The sequence below is a fragment of the Macrobrachium nipponense genome, chromosome 49 (genome assembly GCF_015104395.2).
Source record: "Macrobrachium nipponense isolate FS-2020 chromosome 49, ASM1510439v2, whole genome shotgun sequence".
Lineage (NCBI taxonomy): Eukaryota > Metazoa > Arthropoda > Malacostraca > Decapoda > Palaemonidae > Macrobrachium > Macrobrachium nipponense.
Window position 1 is genome coordinate 2,345,655 of NC_087224.1, and position 27,500 is coordinate 2,373,154.

At 38.8% G+C, this 27,500-nt stretch overlaps 1 long non-coding RNA gene across 1 annotated transcript in view; it reads right to left on the reverse strand.

Annotated features, from left to right (window-relative positions):
- Positions 1–27,500, reverse strand: part of LOC135205211 (uncharacterized) — a 539,269-nt gene that overhangs the window by 447,157 nt on the left and 64,612 nt on the right. The window contains exon 2 of the long non-coding RNA XR_010312495.1: positions 12,050–12,076. This is a non-coding gene — a long non-coding RNA (uncharacterized LOC135205211). The remainder of the gene's footprint in view (positions 1–12,049; positions 12,077–27,500) is intronic.

Genomic DNA, 27,500 nt, shown 5'->3' on the forward strand with positions numbered 1-27,500 from the left:
AAAGGACATTCCAATAAGTGCCTTCTTATCATCCTAATTACCTGCGATGAGTCACAGGTAAGGGCAATCAATTAACGCACGGGGGTGGGGGATGAGGGGGGGGGGTGGAGGGGTGGTTGGATGGGGGTTCCGAAATTTTAGGTGGGAAATTCGAGTCTCGTCCAAAATTGTCATGGAATGCGAATCTAGATGGGCCAGGAAACTGGGACATTGAGGGATTATGGAAATACGTATGTCCCAACATGTCCAGAAATTTAGCCATGAAATGCAAATCTATACAGACCAGGTAAATGGGACGTAGAAACATTACGGAAATATGTCCAAGTATGTCCAAAATACCAAAACATCACGGAAATATGTCCATGTCCAAAATACCAAAACATTACGGAAATATGTCCAAGTATGTCCAAAATACCAAAACTACGGAAATATGTCCAAGTATTTCCAAAATACCAAAACTACGGAAATATGTCCAAGTATGTCCAAAATACCAATGTAAAATGCTATGTCTCAGATATGTCCAAAATACCAATGTAAAATGCTATGTCTCAGAGATAAGTTAAGTATATTAAATGCTCATGGAGAGATGGCTGAATGAATGTCCTTATTTGTTTAACCGCATCGTCATTATTATAAAAATTATTTGCAAAACCCAAAAGGACATACGAAAAGAGACAACACGATTTGGAAAAAAAAATGAAAAGATGAAAATGTGAAATAGATGAGAAGCCACGCAAGAATATTAAAGAACAATGAAGAATAATTTAGCGAATTAGAGTTGAGAAAATGAGGAGAGAGGAAATATCGGCAAAAACAAGACCAATGGACGCGAAAAATTGAGGAAATAGACAAAACAAACGAAAATAAACCACGGAAACAGAATAGAACTCAAAACCCAAACACAATATGGCGTGATCCAACCTCCAGCTCACTCGGGGCGGGTGCTAAAATCTACGGTCGGATAGAGCGTTGTCTCACCAACGAAAATTAAAATGAATACGCTATTCTATTAGAAATAAGTGTTCTGTATTGTTTAAAATGCACATATTTATTTTTTTACATTTTCATTCTAATAAATCAATCATAAATATCCTAAAATTTCTGTATCTTTAACTCACCGCGAAACACCTTCTCCAGACCTTTTTAGGCTGTTCTATAGACCTTTCCTAACCCCCAACAAGAACAACAACAAGAACAACAACAACGAAAAACAACAAAGTAGTTTGTAAGGCTTACTCACCGAGTAAGCAAAAAATTTAAAAAAAAAAATTACCAAAGGAAAAGTCAGAGTAATATAGACGTACTTCTTTTTAGGCTCTTCCATAGACCTTTCCTAACCCCCTAATGAAGAACAACATGAACAACAATAACAACAGCAACAACAGCAACGTAGTTTGTAAGATCAACAAAACAAAAATACCAAAAAGGAAAAGTCAGAGTAATATAGACGTACTTCTTTTTAGGCTCTTCAATAGACCTTTCCTAACCCCCTAACAAGAACAACAAGAACATCAATAACAACAGCAACAACAGCAACGTAGATTGTAAGGCTTACTCCCCGAGTAAGCAAAAAAATAAAAAATACAAAATTACCAAAAAGGGAAAGCCAGAGTAATATAGACGTACTTCTTTTAGTGGCTCTTCAATAGACCTTTCCTAACCCCTTAATGAAGAACAACAAGAACAACAGCAACAGCAACAAAGTAGTTTGTAAGGCTTACTCCCCGAGTAAGCAAAAAAAATCAAAAAAACAAAATTACCAAAAAGGGAAAGCCAGAGTAATATAGACGTACTTCTTTTTAGGCTCTTCAATAGACCTTTCCTAACCCCCTAACAAGAACAACAAGAACAACAGCAACAGCAACAAAGTAGTTTGTAAGGCTTACTCCCCGAGTAAGCAAAAAAATCAAAAATACAAAATTACCAAAAAGGGAAAGCCAGAGTAATATAGACGTACTATATAAAGCAGGCTAGAACAATCCTCCCCCTACTTCCAGCACCCCTTCCCCCTTCCCCCGAAAAAAACGGCCCTCTCACCCCGGTCCTCCTTAATTTAAGCCTGTCTCGCACTGATGCTGCTCTTGGGCTGTGATATTTATTGCTGCTCGTTCGCTGAAGGGGTCGGTAGTTAAGTCTGTCGTTTGGTAGTTAGAGGGTGATTAGAGATTAACGAGTATCGAGGAGGGGAGAAAGAGAGAGAAAGAGAGAGAGAACTAAGAATTGTGGCTTATGCTGCTTTGGGTAGTAAATGACTTTTCTTTTTTTTCCAAGGGTGGGGCCAGAGGGAGGGAGGGATGGGGGGGGCCGTGGTGTAGGGGAGGGAGAGGGAAGTTTGGGGGGGGGATTAATGAGAGAGAGAGAGAGAGAGAGAGAGAGAGAGAGAGAGAGAGATCACCCACAATCTTTAGACCAAATCTGTAACTGTATTTTCATGCAATCAGTTAAGAGATTAGGTTACAGAGAGAGAGAGAGAGAGAGAGAGAGAGAGAGAGAGAGAGAGATTCTTAAATTAATATACATTTTGCATGTTCCTTCCGTTTGCGAATATTCTTCAAGAAGAGAGAGAGAGAGAGAGAGAGAGAGAGAGAGAGAGAGAGAGAGAGAGAGAGATTCATTCTTTCTCAAAATATACCTAAACAACCAAATTTATGATTATAGCAGTATGGAAATTCTCTCTCTCTCTCTCTCTCTCTCTCTCTCTCTCTCTCTCTTCTCTGGCAGCCTTGGCGAAGATACGCGTCTATCCATATGCAGCTCTGGCATAAGGCCAGCTTGACTTTAAAAAACGAAAAAAAAAAAAGGACAGGAGGAAACGGAAGATAAAAATGAAAAATATGATAGATCACGGAAACGGTAAATAGAATTTGTGAGACGTGTGTGTGTATGTGTATGTGTTTTTTTTTTGAGAGGGGGAAGGTAATGTATATCTGGCACTCGGCATTAATGGGCTATATTCCCGAAGTATGCATCTGTCACTATAAGATTACAAGCATCACCATCATCACCAACATAGCGTTTGTGATTATCATCAACATTGTCTACTGATTCTAATAGTTTGATCCTGAACACTACCGAGGCTTAGAGGGCTGCAAATTGGCATGTTGGTCATCCACCCTCCAGTCATCAAACGTGCCAAATTGCAGCCCTCTAGCCTCAGTAGTCTTTGTTTTTATTGAAGGTTAAAAGTTAGCTATGACCGTGCGTCTGGCACCCGCGGCTGAGAGTTTCAAGGGCTGCAATCTTTACTTGTGACTGATTATTGTCAATAACACTTAGAGTTTTTTATTACTGTTACACTACTTGAGACTTACTCGTATCTACTGACTTGTTATCTAAAATTATTACCTTCTGTGATCACTACATTCAGCTGTTTACAATGTCAGACTCTATATTACTATACTTTACAAAAGTCTTCGTGTCAAATCTACTAGAACATGACAGAAGACCTTTCACAAATTAGGTCATACCCTGGGCAGCAGGAAACGTTTGAAGAATCCCTCCAGCAACCAAAGTATTATCTTTTTAGATTGCTCAATTCTAACTCCCGAGCGGATGTTCGAATGTCAAAGCAACGTGCACACGTAATTTATTTAGGTGACAAGAGGCTTAAAGGCCCACACAGGATACGTAAGCGTGAATGATATTGTTTTCAAAATTCGAATTATCCTTTCCGACAGTGACTAAGTTTTCTACCAACTCAGAATGGTAAGTGAAGTGTCTTATCTGTTTTCGCATTCGGACCCATAATAAAAATGGGAGATAGTTTACACACACACAAACACACACACACATATATGCTTTAAAAAAATCACCGTAGATACACGTGACGTCATCATATAAGCGAATACCACAGGAAGAACATACAGTTTTCAGGAACGTTTACATGGTAAACACAACAAAAATGGCATAGTATGTCATTTGACCTAAGATGGCCTTGCTCCGGAGAAGTCAGCCCCTTCGATCACTCTCACATTGACCCTTGAAGATCTGAGTTAAGGACGAGTTGCAAGTGCAAGAGAGAGAGAGAGAGAGAGAGAGAGAGAGAGAGAGAGAGAGAGAGAGAGAACCCAAAATACGCCCATCGCCTCAAAACACCAGATCTCGCAACGAGACCTTCTTCCTTCTATCCTTCAAAATACTCATCTGGAGGACCTATATATAAATATACGCATTCAATATACCTGTCAATCACCCAATCCGTCAAACTTAGAGACGTGACAGGCGACAAGCGCAGGCCGGGAGGTTGTTGTTGTTGTTGTTGGGGGGTGGGGGGGGTGGGGGGGGTGGGGGGGGGGGGTGGGGGGGGGGGGGCATTCGTCTTGTAATCGTTGGCATAACGGCGCATCCGAGGGCATAACGAGACCATTAAAGAGGGGGCATAAGTATGCCATTAAAGGGCAGAAAATGGTGCCTGAATATGTAAGCCAGACGACGAGAGAGAGAGAGAGAGAGAGAGAGAGAGAGAGAGATGATGTGTATATTCGTAAGGACCTGGTGGAGAGAGAGAGAGAGAGAGAGAGAGAGACGCCGATGTAAAGAGATGCAGATTGTTAAATAAATTGCCTTCGTACTGAGAGAGAGAGAGAGAGAGAGACTGAGATAGACTAGAGGAGAGAGAGGAGAGAGAGAGAGAGAGAGAGAGAGAGAGAGAGAGAGAGGCTTGTAAATACAAATGAGGAATAAAACTCGCGATAAACCTATAATAACATGAGACGTTTCTCGCGGTTATTACCCGAGCTTCAAAACAGGATAAAAAAGCGCGTCTATAATCGTAGTTATATTAGGGAGGTCTCTGATGTCCCCCGTCCCCACCCTTAGGGTAGATAGGGGGGAGGGGAGAGAGGTTATTTCTTCGTATCTATGATATATATATAAATGGCCGCTTTAACTCTTTGGCCATATCCCAACCCCATTACTTTATACCCTTCATACTGCTTGTCCTCGAAGTTTTTCGTTCGCTCTATTTGTTTACTGAACGCATAATATATATATATATATATATATATATAATATATATATATATATATATATGTATATATATATTATATATATATATGTTATATATCAGCAATAAGTCACCAAACAGCACGTGACAAATATGTACGTAAATAGCCACATGAAAGGTGAAGAATCAAAGACCAGGTACCAAGCGCTTTCGTGATTGCGTACACTTCTTCGGTACTTTGTACCCGAGAAGTGATCGCAATACACGAAAGCGCTTGGTACCTGGTCTTGATTCTTCACCTTTCATGTGGCTATTACGTATATATATATATATATATATATATATATATATATATATATATATATATATATATATATATATTAGGAAATATTCACCCACGAAATCACAATCATTTGCCTAAATGTGTGAGAGGAGGACTTCTGAAACGCCAACGCCCACGCCCCCCTCCTCAGCCAGCCACGCCCCCTTCCCTGCGTCATATCAAGCAAAGTAAGTATCATAAGGTAACAGTGGCAGTTCCAGACAGCTCATTTTGGAAGAATAATAGCTCGGCCATTTTCGTAAAAGCATGAAGGAGGAGGAGGAGGAGGAGGAAGGAGGAGGAGGGGGGGGGGGGGGAGGAGGAGGAGGAGGAGGAGGAGGAGGAGGAGGAGGAGGAAGACATATAGCTCAAAGTGGTGATTGTGGATTTATGGATCTTAAAAAGAGAAGTTTTATAAGATATGCTGAGAGAGAGAGAGAGAGAGAGAGAGAGAGAGAGAGAATTACTTTATATACAACAAGGAACAGGCTTTGCGATTAGACTTTCGGAAACAGAGAGAGAGAGAGAGAGAGAGACTGACATCCCGATGGAAGAGACCAATATTTGTCTCATACTATCTTTGGAAAACAGTTGATAAATGAATTGTCCTCGTAGTTTGAGAGAGAGAGAGAGAGAGAGAGAGAGAGAGAGAGAGAGAGAGACTGCTTCTTCCTCTCAAATGCATTCCTGGACTCAAAGCCATAAAAGAATATATGAGCGCTTCAAAGAAGTGTGTGTGTGTGTGTATATATATATGCTTTACACCCATCAAAATTTAAGCGCTCCTTTATAATGGTACCCCAGACTGCTGCCAAACCAGATAGCTGTAACCCTTAAAGTCCCTAATACTCCCTTTAAAAGCAGCTAAAGAAGCTGTTTTTACCCCCTGATAGCACCACATTAGTCAAAATAAAAAGACCGTCCTGTGGAAAGAACCTCAACTGGCGATTAAGGTAAATGCCGCATTCGGTAACGCCAAGAGCTGTAGCTAGCCCGCATCAGCGCCATCTATCGCTCGCTGAACGCATTAAAGACGTTGATGGCACTCGCGTAAAAAAAGGGGGCGTTTCCAGATGACATCTCTCCGAGACCCTTGCCGACTGCGCTTGTAAGGGTTACCAGAACGCGGACTTGCAAGGCGATTAACGACCTTAGGGCCGCCTCAGCACCTTTATATACACAGCATCATCTTGCCACGATCCTCCAGCAGGATTTATCTGCCTCGATCAAAGGGGTAATCCTTATAAAAGAGGAGTATCCTTCTTTTATATGTGATTGTGTCGGGTCTATGGACGCTCATTATGGGGTCTTCATAAAGGTTTATATATTTCGGAGTCGCGCCAGACGGTCCAAATAAATGCGTCTTATTGAGACGTTTCGCGCTGGATGCTATTTGCTATACTGTTTCGCTCGGGACGTTATGTACCCTTTAAAGAGAGAGAGAGGGAGAGAGAGAGAAAGAGAGAGAGGTATAAAATAGGAAAAAACAGACCTTATCAAGTAACGAACACGATTTTAACCAATATATGGTTCATCATTTTCTCTTGTTTGTGTTTGTCTTCGCGTGACAGAGAGAGAGAGAGAGAGAGAGAGAGAGAGAGAGAGAGAGAGAGAGAGAGAGAGAGAGAGAGAGAGACCTTATCAAGTAACGGCGAAAATTTTAACCAATATATGGTGAGAGAGAGAGAGAAAAAAAAACGTAGGAGGTGGCAAGAACGAAGGAAAGAAAAATTAAGACAATTCTAACTTGAAAAATATGGCTCGAGAAGAGAGAGAGAGAGAGAGAGAGAGAGAGAGAGAGAGAGAGAGAGAGAGACACTCGAGGAGGAATTTATGATCCCAATGAAAAAGCGATTGGAGTAAATATGTTCTCTTTTATGTCGATTATAACAGAACGCGAGATAAGAGTCGGGTTATGTTTAGGGTAAGAAATATAGACAGGAGAAAGGGTCGACTTCGTAATGAACAAGGACTTTAACAGACATTGAATCAGAGAGAGAGAGAGAGAGAGAGAGAGAGAGAGAGAGAGAGAGAGAGAGAGAGAGTCTCAAAAAGCATGTGAAAATGAAGAGAGATTGTATGGTCTTCCTTGTCTGAAAAATTAAGAGAGAGAGAGAGAGAGAGAGAGAGAGAGAGAGAGAGAGAGAGAGAGAGATGGTATGGTCTTCTTGTCTCAAAAATGAAGAGAGAGAGACAGACAGACAGACAGACTGCATGCTCTATTTTACAATCTAAAAAAGCTGATAAAACAGAGAGAGAGAGAGAGAGAGAGAGAGAGAGAGAGAGAGAGAGAGAGAGAGAGAGAGAGAGAGAGAGGATTGTATGGTTCTTATAGTCTCAAAACACATATAAAACTGGAGCGTGAGAGAGAGAGAGAGAGAGAGGAGAGAGAGAGAGAGAGAGAGACTCCCACCGCAGTTAATCCCATCGTCCGTTCAGAACCCTTATCTCACTCCTTACTTCCAAAAAGTACCGAGTGGAAAAACCGCGCCATACAAAACATAAAAAAGAAAAAAAAAAAAACAGAAAAAAAATCGACGCATTATGACTTTCTCTTCAACGACCTGCAGAAATAAACCGAAATATTTCTCTCAACATTATCTTCCTACTATTTTTATCTTTCGCCTCGAAACTCAAGCGGTACTTGGCGTCCCCGAAGATAAGGTCTAAATGCCTATTGTAAGTCGTAACTGCTCCTTTATTATCCCTATTAGTACAGAACATAAGATAAAGGTTATAAGACCAAGAGCTGGGACCTATAAGATAAACTGGGAATTGAGAGTAAGAGGCTTTAAGGGTGTAACAGCAGCTGCACTTAGAATGATTTGCTATAGTAGTAGACTCACATCAACAGTGCATCTGATGTCTAGGCCAGTCCCTCACGACGCTCCTCCTGATTGGCTGTTGATAAGCCAATCACAGGGTTGGAAACTCTTAGTCTCTCTCGAGAGAGAGTTCACATAGGCAGGATGTATGTTCCACCTCTCCTGAGGGATACATCTTTCAAAAGTACCCCTCAGGAGAGGTGGAACATACATCCTGCCTATGTGAGCTCTCGAGAGAGACTGAAGGGAGTTTATAGCCCTGTGATTGGCTCATCAACAGCCAATCAGGAGCGTCGTAAGGGACTGGCCTAGATATCGGATGCACGGTTGATATGAATCTACTATAGCAGACAGTTGGGGAAAGTATAAGATGGAAGAAATAGAATACGAAAGGAGGTACAGTAAAAGGAACGAATGATACAGAAATAAGTCAGAACAGGATCCATTTTTTGCTTACGCGTTGAGTTAAAGATTCAGGAATTTTAGGATAGGATATTTATGATTTATTGATTAGAATGAAAATGTAAAAAAAAAAATTAAATAATGTCCATGTTGAACAGTACAGAATTATTTCTAATATAAAATTATAGCATATCTATTTTAATATTCAATGGTGAAATAAGGCTCCATTTGACCGTAGAATTTACCACGTTTTAATTGACGTTAAAACTTAGGAGTATAATGCTTACAACTTATGCGCGATTTGGAAAATCTTACAGCGTCCCTATTGAGCTGGAGGTCGGCTCACGCCTTGTTTCATACGTGTCCTTGGAAACCGAGTCCTTTAATATGATGAACCCCTTGCTTTATACGTGTCCTTGGAAACCGAGTCCTTTAATATGATGAACCCCTTGTTTTATAAGTGTCCTTGGAAACCGAGTCCTTTAATATGATGAATGTTTTATTATGTCCTTGGGAACCGATCCCTTTAAAATATTAGAACCCCCCGACCCCCCCCATAAAGAAACCCCCCCCCCCCCCCACCCCCCCCCACTGATGTCTGTATTTGTATCAAGGGGTTAAAACGTAGCCTATATAACCTATTAATAGAAGCAGCAGCTGCTGGCATCGAGCGTATTTAGTAAACATTTACGATACAGATCATCCCCCTATTTTTTTTTATTTGAGTATCCCCTCTCGATCGCTCTCGTCTCTGCAAATGAAAATGGGGGTTTACGATTGTGTGTGTATCGTATTTAGGGATTCTTGAGCGACTGTAAATGGTAGTTACGGAGTTATATACATCCATTAGATGCGTTTGTCTGTCATTATATAGAGGGGTTCATAGGAAGGCTGATTTTATGTATTTACTTCTTTTAAAAGGGGTTAACACACTATTAATTTTATTCTTAATTTAGTTATTATTATTATTGATTATTATTATTTATTATATTATGATTATTATTATTCGAAGATGAAACCTTATTCATATGGGACACGCCCACCAACAAATGGTGTCAATGACTTTACAATTCTTTAAGCTTCCAAAGGTTAAGGAAAATACAGAAAGATCTCACTTATCAAACGACAGGGAACAAATATAGTTATAAACTAATAAATAGATAAAAGTGTACTAAAATGTAAGGTTCCATCTGCCGAAATAATAATAATAAGTGTAAATCGCAGATTTCGACTTGTGTGATATATATATATATATATAAGATATATATATAATATATAATATATATATAATAGGAATAAAAAACACAATATATATAGTAAGATATATATTATATATATACATCATATACTATTATATACAATATGTATGTATATATATATATATATATATATATATACATTTATGATGTGCGAACAATTGAATCTTAATTAATCCTTGGGTATTCATGTCACAGAGGACTTACACGATCTTTCCCTAAAAGCTAAACAGCTAAACCCCCCCCAACCCCCCACCCCCCACCCCCCATCAATCCTAATCGATCAACGTAGCCTTGACGACCTACGAGATGAAAAAAAAACATTAAAAAAAGTTTTAATTAGTTTTATAACCCTAATTCTCACCTGTGGTTGAGGTGTGAGGGAGCAATTAACCTGGGCGCACGTGTGGGCTAATTCCATTGGCTTAAAAAAAAAAAGGGAGGTAGACCAAGGCGTAAATAAATGGTTGACATATGGCACCCTTTTGCCCGCGTGTGGTGAGCGCTTAGAGCCAATTGGTGGTTAGAGTCAGAGTTTAGGTTGTTTCGGGGGATTGGTGGGAGACGTCGTGGCTGTTTGTTTGTTGTTTGGAATGCAGATTAAATGTTGTTTACTCATATTTTGTTTAGTCATTAGTTGATGATAACGATAAGATTATCCCATAAGTTTACTGGTGATTTAAACTGAAATTTTTTCGGACATGGGATAATGGCAGGAATGAGCGAAGGGCAGAGAGAGAAAGAGAGAGAGAGTCTTTTCCAATAAAAAAAAAATAGCATTACTTAGATGTATATGGAATCAAATTTGCAATAGGTTTCCGATGCATTTAATTTTTCATTTGTACGAGAGAGAGAGAGAGAGAGAGAGAGAGAGAGAGAGAGAATCTTTTCCAGGAGATCTAAAGTTTATATTTTCCACACTTGAGAGAGAGAGAGAGAGAGAGATTTCTCAGTCAATAAAAAGCATTACTTGAGAGCTAAAGGGAAACATATCTTTCGAACTTTTGAAAGAGAGAGAGAGAGAGAGAGAGAGAGAGAGAGAAGAGATAGGAGAGGAGAGTAGAGAGAGATTAAAAAAAAAATCTCGCTCAGCATCGAATTATGGCAAAGTCTGACTGTCAATTGGTAACAGCTCGCCACTCACCCATCACACGGGATCACCATCAGATAATGGGACGAGTGAAACAATCGACGTTTAATGAGTGAGTGGGTGGGTGAATGGGTGAGTGGGTGAGTGACCCCACCCCCACGGGACCACAAAAGACCACAGTGGCCCGGAGCCCAGCTGATGAACCAACGAGTCTTCTCTATCTATGTTTCGTGAGTCCTCACTAAATTCAGACCCGTGACCATCGTGTCACGGTCTGTTGGCCTCACTGGAACAAAAGCTTGTAACAAAAGGCTTCTGCTGTAACTCCAGCGTAACAAGAGGGGTAACAGAAGCTATAAAAAGGAAGGGGTGGGGGGGGGCGCCTGGGGAAGGGGGTGGGTGGGGTAGGAGACTTTTTTTTTTTTTTTTTTTTTTTTTTTCTTTTTTTTTTTTTTTTTTTTTTTACTTCGAGTATGGGAGCCCTGGACCATCATGATTCAGGGGCACTTACGAAACTGTTAAGTTTGAACGAATCAAAGACTCAATCTTTCACATTGATAAAATCATGACAATTACTCTTGGTCTTAATTAAATTCCTCGTGGGGGGGGGGGGGGTGTGGGGTTGGCGGCGGTGGGTGGACATTGGATGAAATTTGACTTCTCAAGTATTGAAATTGTGGCAAATTATGTACGAGTAAGGCAGGGATGACTGACAATTATTTAATTTGATTAAATCATGACAATTAATCTTGGTCTTAGCTGATTTTCTAGTATAGAAACCTAGGAAAATACAGAATTAAGATAGGGGGTATTCAGGGTAATTATTCAAATTAACAAAATCATGACAATTATTTTGCATCATAATGAATATCTAACACCCAAGCGTTATAATGAGCAGACATCATAATGAGACTATATAATGAGCAGACATCATCCCAGCGTGTATTGAAATACCGAAATGTAAAATATTGAAGCAGTTACCATGACGCAAAGACAATTATATCTTACAGTGGCTGAAACTGTAATAAAATGGCGTCCCAATGATTGCAGAAACCCAGACGTGTCTTTGCAGTTGCTGTGATAAAAAATAAACATAAAGAACAACAGCAGCTACTGACGCAGAAGGCCATGAATAACAACTACTGATAACGGAGGAATGAAGAAAATGCGAAAAGAAGTCAATGAAATGAAAGGAATATGAACACTTACCGAAATCCAGAATTGTTCGCCATGTTGCTGAAAAAGAAAAAAAATATGTAAAAAGTTAATAAGAATTCTAGTGGTTTTCAGCATTGTTCCATAATGCGTAGGGCTCATCTCCTGAATATCACAATAATAATAATAATAATAATAATAATAATAATAATAATAATAAAATAATAATAAAATAATAATAATAAGTATTAATAATAATAAATAATAATAATTAATTAATAATAAGGGGAATAATAAACAATAATGGCACAATTTTCTGTGTTCGAAAGCTCTTATTATACATGAAAGACTTTATACGAACATGTAATAATTATTGTGGGACCTGCAACCAATAATAATAATAATAATAATAATAATAATAATAGTAATAATAAAATAATAATAACAAAGGAAATATACATATATCTATAACATAGTATATACTATATATGGATACACACCCATGTTGCTGGAATATTATATATATATATATATATAATATATATATATATAATATATATATATATATATATTTATATATATATATATATATATATATATTATATATATATATATGCAATGTTAATAAGAATTCTAGTAGTTTTTAGCATTGTTCCATAATGCATAGGGTTCATCTCCTGAATATAATAATAAATAATAAAAGGAAATGTATATGTGGATACACAGCGTTTTATCGCGTGGAGATTATCACACCACAGCCAAGTATATATATATATACCTAGTCTGATTAATCAGCTCTGGAACGACGACTCGCCATCGATCACGCGGACTAAGGAGGACATCTGCTGAGATGCGTGTGCCGCTAATTATAGCAACAGTCGCTAATTATAGCTGCTGTGATCGCTACAACAACATTCTCGTTGGGCGGAGGGAGGGAGAAGGGAGAAGGGAGAGAGGGAGATTATATATAGGTTAAATGTTACGAAATCGTGCCTGTTGGCCGTGGAATTAGAAACACGCCCGTTGCTTGTAGTCGTCAGATCAGCGTTGCATGGCTTGATGTTATTATTTGACATTTGATTATGTATATGGAAAGGGGCTTTGAAAGCCTGCCAATATAATATTTATATCCTTTCGTTGTTTCAGCTTTGTGGGAGTAACACTCATTTTTAAGTTTTCTGAAAAGACGATTATTGTGCACCAGCTTTTTCTCGCTTACATAAAATATGCGTATTTAGTGTCTTCTACATTCCATGTCTTTTTATTCTATTCCCATTTTCCTCAATTATCCTTTCATTACCTTCCGCTCTTTTCTCTAACATTTATCCAATTCCCTACGCCCCATCTTCATTCCTTTACCACTTTCTCACTTTTAATTTTCCCCTCCCCATTCTCATCGTCGTGTGAACATCCCATTTTTTTGGCTCCGTGCATCTCCGTTCCTTTGTGTTCCCATACGTTTTCCATCTTCATTCAATCTCTATTCTTATCGCACTCTCGTACTTTTCTACTTTCCATTCGTCGTAAAGTTTATCCATTTTTAAACGCTTTATTTATTTCATTTTTCTTTTTTTTAGTTGTAAAAACTGACCGATTTTTACAGCGATCGCTATTGACACTGTGGCTCCCTCCATCTTCAATTCACTAGTTTTTAAGCGCTCTATTTATTTTATTATTTTCTATTTCTTTAGTTGTAAAAATTGACAGATTTTTACACCGATCGCTATTGACACTGTGGCCTCCACCATCTTCATTCCTTATCGCACTCTTTGTATTTTATTCCCCCCGTTTTCTATTCGTCGTAAAAATCCAGCGATTTTTTCCCTTCAAACGTTTTCTATGGGACGTCATCATCGCGACCCTGTCCAAGGCGAAGAAGCGCTTTCCCACAAGCGAGCGTTCGCTTGTTTGCCAGCCAAATCCACTTACGAACGAGCGCTTTACAGTCAGGAAGTCAAGAGATTGCTATCAGATGGTTTAAGCCATTGTTGCCCGTCGTTGTCCACTCGTTATCGCGAACTCAGAGAGAGAGATACGACATCATATGAGGGACCCTTTTCGTCATTTTTTTTTTTTTTTTTTTTTTATTTTTTTTTTTTTTTTTTTTTTTTTTTTTTTTTTTTGTTTTTTGTTTTTCGGAAAAATGGCTGGTTTGAATTAGAGGTTTTTTAAAGGAGAAGGAAAAAAAAAGTGTCAAGAATCTAGCCCCTCCCCTCCAAGTTTTTTTCCCCCAATTTAGGGGGCTGGGTGGTAGCAGGGGAGTGGGTTAGAAGATATGATGCGGGACTTTAATAATGATTTCATATCTTATGGATGTCTAACTAATGAGGCTTTTTATTATTATTATTATTATTATATTAGTATTATATTATTATTTTATTATTATTAGTTATATTCAATTTATATAGAGCTCTCACTACCTAGAGAAATATCTTTCAACATTACATGTTTGAAAGCTGGCCTACCTATATTATTATTATTATTATTATTATTTTACTATTATTATTATTATTATTATTATATTATTATTATTATTGATTTCAATCTTCAATGCACTGCTCGTGGTCTTGTGACAGTTAGAATTATTATTGGCATAACTCAAAATGCAATAAAAGGCACAAATTGTTAAATGACAGCAAAAAAGACTAACAAATAAAACTATATACATGTATCACACAAGGGCAAAATTTAACAGTGATAAAAACATGTTAAATACGAGAAAAAACAATACAAACTATATACACGTACCAAACAAGAACAAAGCGTGTAGCTGGCAGCAGACAAGAAGTGTAAACACGAGACATATGGAGGACATTTTTACCCTACAAGACCAGACTCAGTGGTGGCAGAGAGAGAGAGAGAGAGAGAGAGAGAGAGAGAGAGAACAATTTGAAAGGTATAATACTGTAAACAGTTAAAATTCAATTTCATTGTTGGAAAGAGTACTGAGAGAGAGAGAGAGAGAGCGCAGCGCAGAGAGAGAGAGAGAGAGAGAGAGATTTTGAAAAGTATAATTCTGTAAACTGTTAAAATTCAATTTCATTTGTTGGAAAGAGCACTGAGAGAGAGAGAGAGAGAGAGAGAGAGAGAGAGAAAACAATTTTGAAAGGTATACTGTAAACAGTTAAAATCAATTTCACTTGTTGGAAAGAGTACTGAGAGAGAGAGAGAGAGATGGAGAGAGAGAGAGAGAGAGAGAGAGAGAGAGAGAGAGAAATTTTGAAAGGTATAATGCTGTAAACTGTTAAAATTCAATTTCACTTGTTGGAAAGAGTACTTAGAGAGAGAGAGAGAGAGAGAGAGAGAGAGAGAGAGAGAGAGAGAGAGAGAGAGAGAGAACAATTTTGAAAGGTATAATACTGTAAACTGTTAAATTCAATTTCATTTGTTGGAAAGAGTACTGAGAGAGAGAGAGAGAGAGAGAGAGAGAGAGAGAGAGAGAGAGAGAGAGAGAGAGAGACTAGCTTTTCTTTGCTACTCTGCAATGTACAAAGAGATGGAACAGCTGATGGAGGCTGAACGTAATCTGGCGTTACAGCTATCAAGGTCACTGCCGCCTTTTGAAAAGAGTACTGAAAGAGAGAGAGAGAGAGAGAGAGAGAGAGAGAGAGAGAGAGAGAGAGAGAGAGAGAAAACAGGTCCGTTACTCCTCCATCTTTTTGTTCCCACAAACGAATGAGGGAGGAGGAGGAGGAGGAGGAGGAGGAGGAGGAGGAGGAGGAGGTGAGGGAAGCTAATGTTTATTCAGGGGAGTAAGTAGGGAAGTACCTTTGAACTCATTGTTGGCCGATGGGATCTTGCAACATCGCACAAAAAAAAAAATAGGAGAATAAGTAACGTTGCAGGTGCATAGGGTCGTAGAAGAATGGGGGTAGGGGTGGGAGAAGGACGTGGGGGAGATGGGAGGAGGACAAAACAGGACGATCAAAAAGGTGGGGGATGAGAAGCCCCCACCTCCTACAGGGAAATGGAGAATCATTGAGACGCAACGTTACAATTCATCATTATGCAACACTTCGCTATCCTGATCTCCATCAACGAGAAATGGGGTCTTCGGATCTTATAACCGATCTGCAATGATGTTTTTTTTATCTTTCTTATTTATTTATTTACTTTTATTTACGGTTAGTTAACTCTGCTACACAGAATTCCTTTTACCGAACAGACCAGACTAGATTAAACAAAATTCAGGCAAAAGACGAAGCGCTGGGGACCTAATGCGATGAGGTCATGCAGCGCTGAAGGGGGACAATGAGAGTAAAGAAACCTTTGAGGAAAGTTAGATGAAAGTAGCAGAATATGAACGGAGGTACAGTAAAGGGGAAATGAAAGAAATTGCAGCTAGATGCCTATAAGAAAGGGATGCTTCATAAGACCCTTAAGTAATGCCTACAGTGCACCGCGTGAGGTGCAATGACGACCCTACCCCGGGGGGGGGGGGGGGGGGGGGCGGGGGGGGGGGGGGGGGGGGGGGGGGGGGGGGGGGGGGGGGGGAGCCTCTTTCATCTACTGACTGTGGGAGAAGACGCATTCGAATTCTCTCCTCCACCGATCTGCGAAGATATTTCATGTATATACGCTTTGTTAAATCTATGACACTGGAATCCATTTTTGATTCACTTCTTTTTTTTAAAGCCTTATTTTGAAGTGCATTGGCCGATAGCTATAATCACGAGTTGCCCCTTTTGTGACCGACGAGGGAGGGGTCTAATTGACTCCTTTCGTGCCATACAAGATCGAAAATGGGAACATAATACATACTCACGTTAGACTTCACACTCAAGTTGATACCGTACGTATAAGTCTCTCTGCAAACGCAGCCCCTTGGAGAGGGGGAGGGAGGGAGAAGGGGGGGGGGGGGGGGGGGGGGGGGGGGGGGGGGGGGGGGGGGGGGGGGGGGGGGGGGGTGGGGGGTCGGGGGGAAAGGGGGGGGGTGGGGGGGGGTTCGTCAGTGCACTTCACACGGAATTAATTGGGCATTGCACAAACGGTTTTTTGCAATGGTACTTTCAACTCCAAGATGCAACCACTCTTTAGAATTTACTTAGATTATTATTACTTATTATTATTATTATTATTATTATATCTTTAACGTCAAAATCTGGTATTATCAATACCAAAATATGTGGCATATATCATTCATTGGTTGTATTTTAAGATATATATATATATATATATATATATATATATATATATATATATATATATATATATATATATATATATACCCGTAGACTTAGCAGAATTTGTAGATGGTTGTAGTCTCCGGATATATATACACCAGAAATATATAGAAATATATATATATATATATATATATATATATATATATATATATATATATATATATATATATTTTAGTATTGATAATACCAGATTTGATATTAACAATCCACAATAACACCATGAATATAACTATTATTATTTTTTCTTTTTTTTTTTTCTTTTTTTTTGTGCTCTATCACAGTCCTCCAATTCGATGGGTGGTATTTATAGTGTGGGGTTCCGGGTTGCCATCCTGCCTCCTTAGGAGTCCATCACTTTTCTTACTATGTGCGCCGTTTCTAGGATCACACTCTTCTGCATGAGTCCTGGAGCTACTTCAGCCTCTAGTTTTTCTAGATTCCTTTTCAGGGATCTTGGGATCGTGCCTAGTGCTCCTATGATTATGGGTACGATTTCCAACTGGCATATCCCATATCCTTCTTATTTCTATTTTCAGCCATTTCTTCCTTTGGTTTGCTTCTGTAGCTCCAGTCTCAGGCAGTTGCGGGATGACGACCTCCAAGTACCTGACCGTCTTCCCCTTATTTGAATAGCTGGCTGCCGAACGAAGCTCCTCTGTTGTCAGAGGTTCCATTACGTCGTTGTCGTTTATTTCCTTCATTTCTTAACATCATTGCTGAGTTTGCTATTTAACCATAGCTGGACCCTACCCCATCAGGGATAGGTACTCATTTACAGCTGAGTAGACTGAGGAAATTATGGTAAAGATCCTTCCAAGGAATCAACGTTGCCGAGGAGGCGGGTAACCCATCCAATCCAAAAACTGACCGAGGCCCCAATAGCTTGCCTAACCCCGCTCTTGGCCACGGTGCCACATTATTGTTTAATTGTTATTATTATTATATTTTATCATGTATTATTATTATTTTATTATATTATCATATTCAGAAGATGAACCCTATTCAAATGGAACAAGCCCACACCAAAGAATATTATGGTGTTCGCTAGGAATCCACATACTAAAAAAAATGGAAACAAACAAATGAATAAATGAACAAATAGATAAAAACGTATTAACATGCGAGGAGAACAGTAGGTATCAGGTTGCAACTTTGCAAGAAGGCTGTGGGGCTGTTATGATGCTGATGTTACAAACTAGGGGTGATTGTATGATAAAGCCAATTTCGTTCATTTTTCTTCTCCATGTTTTTTCTACTTGAGTCAACTTATTATTATTATTCATTACTATTATTATATCATTAGTATTATAAATTATTATAATTCTCGTTCCAGAAGAAGCAATTTTGCATACCACCAACAGAAGATTTTATACTATTATTGTTATTATTATTATTATTATTATTATCCTATTCCAGGGGAAGTATGCGCCATACACCAACAGAAGATTTTATTATTATTATTATTATTATTATTCCTCGTCCAGAAGAAGCATGTTCATGATACACCAATGAAGATTTTATTACTATATTGTTATTATTATTTAACCTATTATTCCTCACCAGGGGAAGTATGTCTGCATATCCACCAACAGAAGATTTTTATTATTATTATTATTATTATTCCTCTCCAGGGGAATAGTCGATATCCACCAACCGAAGATTTTATTATTATTATTATTATTATTATTATTATTATTATTCCTCATCCAGGGGAAGTATGTCTGCATATCCACCAACAGAAGATTTTATTACTATTATTATTATTATTATTCCTCGTCCAGGGGAAGTATGTCTGCATATCCACCAACAGAAGATTTTATTACTATTATTATTATTATTATTATTATTATTATTATTATTATTATATTATTATTATTCCTCGTCCAGGGGAAGTATGTCTGCATATCCACCAACAGAAGATTTTTATTACTATTATTATTATTATTATTATTATTATTATTCCTCGTCCAGGGGAAGTATGTCTGCACATCACCAACAGAAGATTTTATTATTATTATTATTATTATTATTATTATTATTATTATTATTATTATTATTCCTCGTCCAGGGGAAGTATGTCTGCATATCCACCAACAGAAGATTTTATTATTATTATATTATTATTATTATTATATTATTCCTCGTCCAGGGGAAGTGATGTCTGCATATCCACCAACAGAAGATTTTATTATTATTATTATTATTATTATTATTATTATTATATTATACTTCACATGGTCTGTGGGAGTCATGTACTCCTGCCCCCCTATACAAAGGAGGATGGACTAACCCTTTCTCCGAAAACAATTATCTCACTCACCTCCATCCTTCCTGAGGTAGGGGGGGGTGGGCGGGGGTGGGGGGTTGGTGGTGGGTGGTGACTCCAGGTGAGGTGTGACACCCCTCATTATTAAATTTTTTAACCCCCCCCCCACCATCATCCCTTTTTCTCGCCCTTCCTCTCGAACTTATGATTCATCTTTTTTGAATAACGCTGCTGCTCGATTGTTGTCAGGGTAAAGATATGGATTATACTCGAACGGGGCGGGGGCGGGGGCGGGGGGGGGGCGACTTTGAGATGGAGGGAGGGAGTGTGTGGTGGAATTGAACACTTTGCGCAGTTTAAAACATTCTACTTTAATCATAATTAGCAGCTTTGGTTTCATCTAAAAGAAGACTAATATAGAGATGGTTATTTGTCTGTCCGCCCCTGAGATCTTCAAAACCACTGAGGCTAGAGGGCTGCAAATTTATGTATTGATCATCCACCTTCCAGTCATCGAACGTACCAAATTGCAGCCCTCTAGCCTCATTATTTTTTATTTTATTTATAGATAAAGTTAGCCGTAATCGTGCTTCAGGAAACTCTATTGCGCATAAGATACTTCGGCGCATATTTTACTTGTTTATTTTGCAGGTGATTGTATCACATTTATCTTTAATATTGTTGTTGTTAAATTGAACATTCCAGTTTACACATAATTATCCGTTTTCCTTATGCAGGTGTCTATGCCACATCTGCTATTGTCAATTATTATGATTATATAATCGTTGCTATTGTGACTTATTCTCTTCTCATCTTCCTGGTGCATTTTCTGCTGTATCTACTGTATGCTGTATCACATTCGTGAATTAGATTATTATTATTGTTACTATTATTATTATTCTACAGAAAACTAAAACGGCTAATCATGACTAGACTGAGGATTATAGCACAAGGTTCGAAAGCTTTTGATATTTATTATTAAAAGACCATCAACTCTCGCGTGCTATATCATTGTGGACCTGCAACCATTATCATTATTATTATTGTTATTATCATATCACACAAACCCCGCCATCGCATCGCCCGCAACACGATCTTCACCTGTTCTCTGGACTCTCTCTCGAGCGACGATGACTCAACTTCTCGTCCGAGACCGGCGATACCCCACGTCCGCCTGACAATCTCGCGACGGGACACCTGACCAATGGCGTCTTCTCGCCCCCAAACAATCTTGACTTCCCAGCCAACCAGAGGTCGCGTCTGTAGATCGAGTCGTCCAATGGGAAGGGAAGAGCGACGGGCCTTTATACAGAGAGAGAAAGAGTGAGAAGGATAAAAAATAACCGCTAGAACGTGGCCCGAGTTCCCGGCTACGAGACCCGCGCTAGCGAGTGACTCACTGCTGGCGTTCCTCAAGGGTAGATGCATGTTCCTCTTTTGTTTACGAAAACGGCGTCGCCGTGGACAGCTCATTGCCTGTGCCCGCGCGCGCGCGGTCGGTAGTATGCTTTGGTCAAGGGACAGGGAAGGGTGATTATTATATTACTCACCAGCCTTCTTGTCTTTTCTTTAGTCACGGCCGCTGGGCTTGTGTTTTCTTCCTTGCGCTCTTCTCTGTTTTATCTTTATTTTAACAAGATATTATCCACAAAACGGTTAACAAAACAGATAGAAAGGGTATTATAATCATATTCCTCTGCGCAGGATATTATCCATAAAAAAGTTAATAAAATAGTTAGGAAGGTATTATAATCATATTCCTTCTGTGCATGATATTATCCACAAAAATGTCAACAAAATAGATAAAAAAGGTATTATATGAATATTCCTTCTATGCAGGATTATATCCACAAAAAAGTTAATAATATAGGTAGAAAGGGTATTATATGCATATTCCCTCCCTCTATAGCGAATATTATACATCAAAAAGTTGCTGAAACAGGTAGGAATGATATTATATGCACATTCTCTCTATACAGGATATTATCCACAAAAAACTTAACAAAATAACTTTAGTTCTGTATAGTGCAATATTTCCACTATGATTCATTCTTCACTGTACATTTTTTTTTTTTTTTTTTTTTTTTGCTCTATCACGGTCTCCAATTCGACTGGGTGGTATTTATAGTGTGGGGTTCCGGGTTGCATCCTGGCCTCCTTAGGAGTCCATCAACTTTTCTTACAATGTGCGCTGTTTTCTAGGATCACACTTTTCTGCATGAGTCCTGGAGCTACTTCAGCCTCTAGTTTTTCCAGATTCCTTTTCAGGGATCTTGGGATCGTGCCTAGTGTTTCCTATGACTATGGGTACATTTCCACAGGCATATCCCATATCCTTCCTATATTTCTATTTTCAGATCTTGATACTTATCCATTTTTTTCCATCTCTTTCTCTTCAACTCTGGGTCCCACCCATGGTATTGCGACATCAATGAGTGATACTTTCTCTTGTGATTTTCGTCAATCAACGTCGATTGGTCTATTTATGCACGTATCACCATATCTGTTCTGATTAACCATAGTCCCAGAGGATCTTTGCCTGATCGTTTTTCTATCACTCCTTCAGGTTGGTGCTCGTACCACTTATTAACTGCAAGGTAGCTGATGTTTCTTGCACAGGCTCCAGCGGAGGGCTTTTGCCACTGAATCATACCTCTTTTGTACTGGTTTTGTGCAAGTGCCGGACATTCGCTTGCTATGTGGTTTATGGTTTCATTTTTCGTATTGCACTTCCTACATATGAGAGAGAGTTATTTCCGTCTATCGTTCTTTGAACATATCTGGTTCTTAGGGCCTGATCTTGTGCCGCTGTTATCATTCCTTCAGTTTCCTTCTTGAGCTCTCACCTCTGTAGCCATTGCCATGTGTCATCGCTGGCTAGTTCTTAGTCTGTCATCAGTATTGTCCGTGCATTTGTTGTTGTGCCATTCCTCTGTTCTGTTTGTCATTCTCCTGTCTCTGTATATTCTGGGTCTTCGTCTACTTTTATCAGTCCTTCTTCCCATGCACTCTTGAGCAACTCGTCTTCACGGGTTTTCAGATATTGCCCCAGTGCTCTGTTCTCGATGTTGACGCAGTCCTCTATACTAGTAGTCCTCTCCCTCCTTCCTTCCGTGTTATGTATAGTCTGTCCATATTTGCTTTTGGGTGTAGTGCTTTGTGTATTTGTCATATGTTTCCTGGTTTTCCTGGTCTATGCTGCGGAGTTCTGCCTTCGTCCATTCCACTATTCCTGGCGCTGTATCTGATTACTGGCACTGCCCATGTGTTTATGGCTTTTATCATATTTCCGGCGTTGAGTTCTGACTTGAGTATCGCCTTGAGTCTCTGCATATATTCTTCCTGATCGTGACCTTCATCTCTTGGTGTTTTATATCCCCTCCTTCCATTATTCCCAGGTATTTGTATCCAGTCTCGTCTATGTGTTTGATGTTGCTCCCATCTGGTAGCTTATCACTTCCAGTCCTTGTTACTTTGCCCTTTTGTATGTTGACTAAGGCGCATTTTTGGCTCTATTCCAAACTCCATCCTGATGTCCCCACGATACAATCCTTACAGTCTGGATTAGGGTATCTATTTCCTTGATTGCTCTTAACCATACAGCTTGATGCTCGTCCATGAACATCAGATGATTAATTCTGTTGCCTCTTTCTTGAGTTGGTACCCAGCATCCATCTTCTGCAGTACTTTTGTCATGGAAATCACGGCTACAACGAAGAGTAGTGGGGACAGTGAGTCGCCCTGAAAGATCCCTCTCCTGATATTCACCTCTGCTAGTCTTATTCCAGAGCTTGTAAGTATTGTATTCAGTTGCGCATTGTATTTTTGAGGAGCTGATGATGTGTTTTTCCCTCTGTCCCATATATTTTCAGGCATTCATCATTAGCCATGTGTGTGGTATCATGTCGAAGGCTTTCTTATATAGTCTATCCATGCCATGCTTAGGTTGGTTGTCCTTCTCTTACTGTTCTTCATTCTATTTTGTCTATCAGGAGTGGTCTTTTGTGCCCCTACACGACCTTCTGCAGCCTTTCTGTTGATGGGGATGGTGTTGTCTCCTCTAGGTAGTTGTATAGCCTTTCACTGATGATACCTGTTAGTAACTTCCGCATTATTGGTAGGCAGGTGACAGGCCTGTAGTTACTGGCTATATTTCCCTTACTCTATTATTATTATTAATATTATTATTATTATTACTATTATTTAACTTTGACGTTACTACTGCCATGTCACAAATGACTGAAAAATTCCAGTTATGCACATTCATTTCGAAACGATAGTTCAACCATATATATATATATATATATATATATATATATATATATATATATATATATATATATATATATTATATATATATATATATATAAGTGAGGCCTGATTATGCGCATTCCAGGATTCCTATATTCCTATTCCAACTAATACTAAGCACCTTGATCTGTTTCTCCGTGCCAAAAACTTCCAGCTATGATATCCTTTGCATTTTCAAAGAAGAAACTTACGATCTTCGTGTAGTGGCCTAGCATGATTTGGGCAGCCATATTTATGTATGTACATATGTATGTATGGACACATATGTAAAGCATATAATGAACATATTATGACCATGGAATCTTATACAACTACGATCGATCTTAACTCACGCCCGTCAAGTAGACAAATTTAAAACACCGTGTGAAAGCCACTTTTTTTTATTTTGCTGGAATTTTCTCCCGACGGGGAAAAATCTCCATTGTCGCGAAAATAAAGAAAGTTTCCCATGAAAAGAAGAGGGGGGAAAATATAGCGTGGAAAAATATTCCGTTTTTATGAAGCATTCAAGACCTTCTCACTTATAGCTTATCGAGTCTCCATCTTGAAAAAAAATATATGAGAGAGTAAAGACCATTCAAATGGGGTTGGTTTTAAAGTAACCCTCTCTCCACCCAACCCCAACCCCTCACCGACTCACCCGCGCCCACCCCAACCTCTCTACGTAAACCCTTTTTCCCACCTATATCTTTCCCCCATCCCCTCTCTCTCTCTCTCTCTCTCTCTCCCCATACACACATCCAACAATTCCCCCTTCCTTCCGTACTCTCTTTCTCTTTCTCTCTCATCAATCGACTCAAAGGGCATAAGAGTTGAAGTCGCACAGAGAGAGAGAGAGAGAGAGAGAGAGAGAGAGAGAGAGAGAGAGATCATAATCCTTCATACGGGTAATTAAAAGATCACATCCAAGACTTCAGTCAGCTCTTCGAAAAACACCAGACAAACTTATTATTGCACAATTGCTCTTGCGCCAACTGCACAAGGCAACTGATTCAACTGTAATAAGAAAAGACAATAAATCTCTCAGCAGCGGTCCATGAGAATCTCGTCCACGCCCCGGTGGTGGTGGTGGTGGTCTGCGCTGTTCCCATGGTTAACTTTAACGTGAAACAGAATGAAAACTACTGTGGCTAGAGAGCTGCAATTTGGTACGTTCGATGGCTGGAGAGTGGATGATCGACGTACCAATTTGCAGCCCTCTAGCGTCAGTAGTTTGTAAGATCTGAGCACTAAGGTATAATCAACCCTGCTTAAAGAGATTTGACGAATATAACATCTCAGAATTTGCATTAAGAGCTGAACGCCACACAATTTTGAAAGGAGATATAATCCTTAAAAAAAAGAATATAAAAAAAACTCGCCCGCATATTGCAGAGAGAGAGAGAGAGAGAGAGAGAGAGAGAGAGAGAGAGAGAGAGGCAATTTGTCCCCTTTTGTCCGTGCAACTTTGGAGTGGAGTGAATAAAAAGCCTTTTCGCCGACACCACTCTCGAAAACAGACGACAGAATAAATTAATGGAAAGAAAAGCCCTTTCGCCGAAAATACTTTAAAAGAAAAAAGTAATGAAATAAAGAACAAAAAAAAAAGCCCTTTCGTCTAAACCACTTTCAAAAAAAGTAATCAACTCAAGATATTTGCGTCAATTTTTCCTTTTCCTGGATTGTATTTGCAGTCTCTTCAGCTAAATAATAATAATAATAATAATAATAATAATAATAATAATAATAATAATAATAATAAATAAAGGGAAGAAGAAGAAGAAGAAAATTTTATGTTCTATTTTCAAATAAGTTAGAGAATTTGTCGCATTTTTCATGCGAAATCTCACACCAACATTAGGAAGATATTAAGATGAAGGAAGAGAGATAGAGAGAGAGAGAGAGAGAGAGAGAGAGAGATGAGAGGAGAGAGAGGAGAGAGAGAGATAAGTTTTCAATGTTTAATCAGACAACTGATGATGATGATCCCGTAGTAACTGAGAGAGAGAGAGAGAGAGAGAGAGAGAGAGAGAGAGAGAGAGAGAGAGAGAGAGACGCCAGATTACTGTTAATGGATAACAAATAATTAGCACGTATACGAGTGTAAATACATACATACAGGCGTATATATGTATTTACATATATAGTGTGAGGCACCTCTAATGTCTACCAGAGAGTTGCTAGTACATCTTCCGGTATATTTTGCATCTTCCAATCTTGGATGGTCTGGGATGCAGTTTAGATATTTGTCGAGCTTATTCTTAAACACATCTACGCTCACTCCTGTTATATTCCTCAGATGAGCTGGCAACGCATTGAATAGACGCTGCATTATCGTTGCTGGTGCGTAGTGAATTAATGTCCTGTGTGCTTTCCTTATTTTTCCTGGTATAGTTTTGGGCACTATTAATCTACCTCTGCTTGCTCTTTCTGATATTTTTAGCTCCATGATGTTTTCAGCTATTCCTTCTATCTGTTTCCATGCCTGAATTATCATGTAGCGTTCTCTTCTCCTTTCTAGACTAAATAATTTTAAGGATTGTAGTCTTTCCCAGTAGTCAAGGTCCTTAACTTCATCTATTCTAGCTGTAAAGGACCTTTGTACACCCTATATTTGTGCAATATCCTTTTGATAGTGTGGGTACCATACGAACATATGTTCCATAAAGCATAATCATGTTTTCAGCTTTTCTTGTTTTGAAATGCCGTAACAACATTCCCATTTTTGCTTTACATTTTGCCAATAGAATTGCTATTTGATCGTGGCATAACATGTTCCTATTCAACATCACACCAAGGTCTTTAACTGCTTCCTTATTTGTGATTGTCTCATTATTAGGTCCCCTATATGCATATAGCTTTCCTTCTCTGTCTCCATAGTTTATTGATTCAAATTTATCAGAGTTAAATACCATCCTATTTACCTCTGCCCAAGCATATACTTTGTTAAGGTCTCTTTGTAGAGCGTTCCTATCTTCATCACAAGTAATTTCTCTACTTATTCTTGTGTCATCGGCGAAACTACTCACTACCGAGTCCTTAACATTACTGTCTATGTCTGCGATCATAATAACAAACAGTAATGCAGCTAACACCGTACCTTGTGGCACACCGGAAATTACCTTAGCTTCATCCGATTTCTCATCGTTTGCAATAACTATCTGCTTTCTGTTTTGTAAAAATTCTTTTAACCATCTTCCTACTTTATCCACTATATTATGTTTTCTCATTTTCTTCGCTAAGAGAGAGAGAGAGAGATGGTTCAGGAAAAAATTTAATTGGAAGAGAGAGAGAGAGAGAGAGAGAGAGAGAGAGAGAGAGAGAGAGAGAGATCCGACAGTCAGCTGCTAAAAACGTCAAAAACGTAAAATGGTTCACTTTCCAATCAATCCAGAAGGAAAAACGCTATTTCTGACTTTTTCCTAATCATTTTTGGTGGTCAATTTCCTCAGTTATCAGGGAGAACAATTTATCTACTTCTTCTTCTTCTTCTTCGTTTCGTCGATGATCATTTGATGGACAAATGCAACGCTGAGAGTAATGTATTGACATTAAAGTCTCTCTCTTTCTCTCTCTCTCTCTCCCTCTGTCTAATTATTATTAATTTTTACTGACGATTTTTTTCCGTTGCAAAGGCGGTTTGGTTATTAACTAACCATTAATACTTTAGAAAATAAATTCCGGTGATCACAAACAAAGACACACACACATAGATGCACACACACACACACACACACACACACACACACATATATATATATAT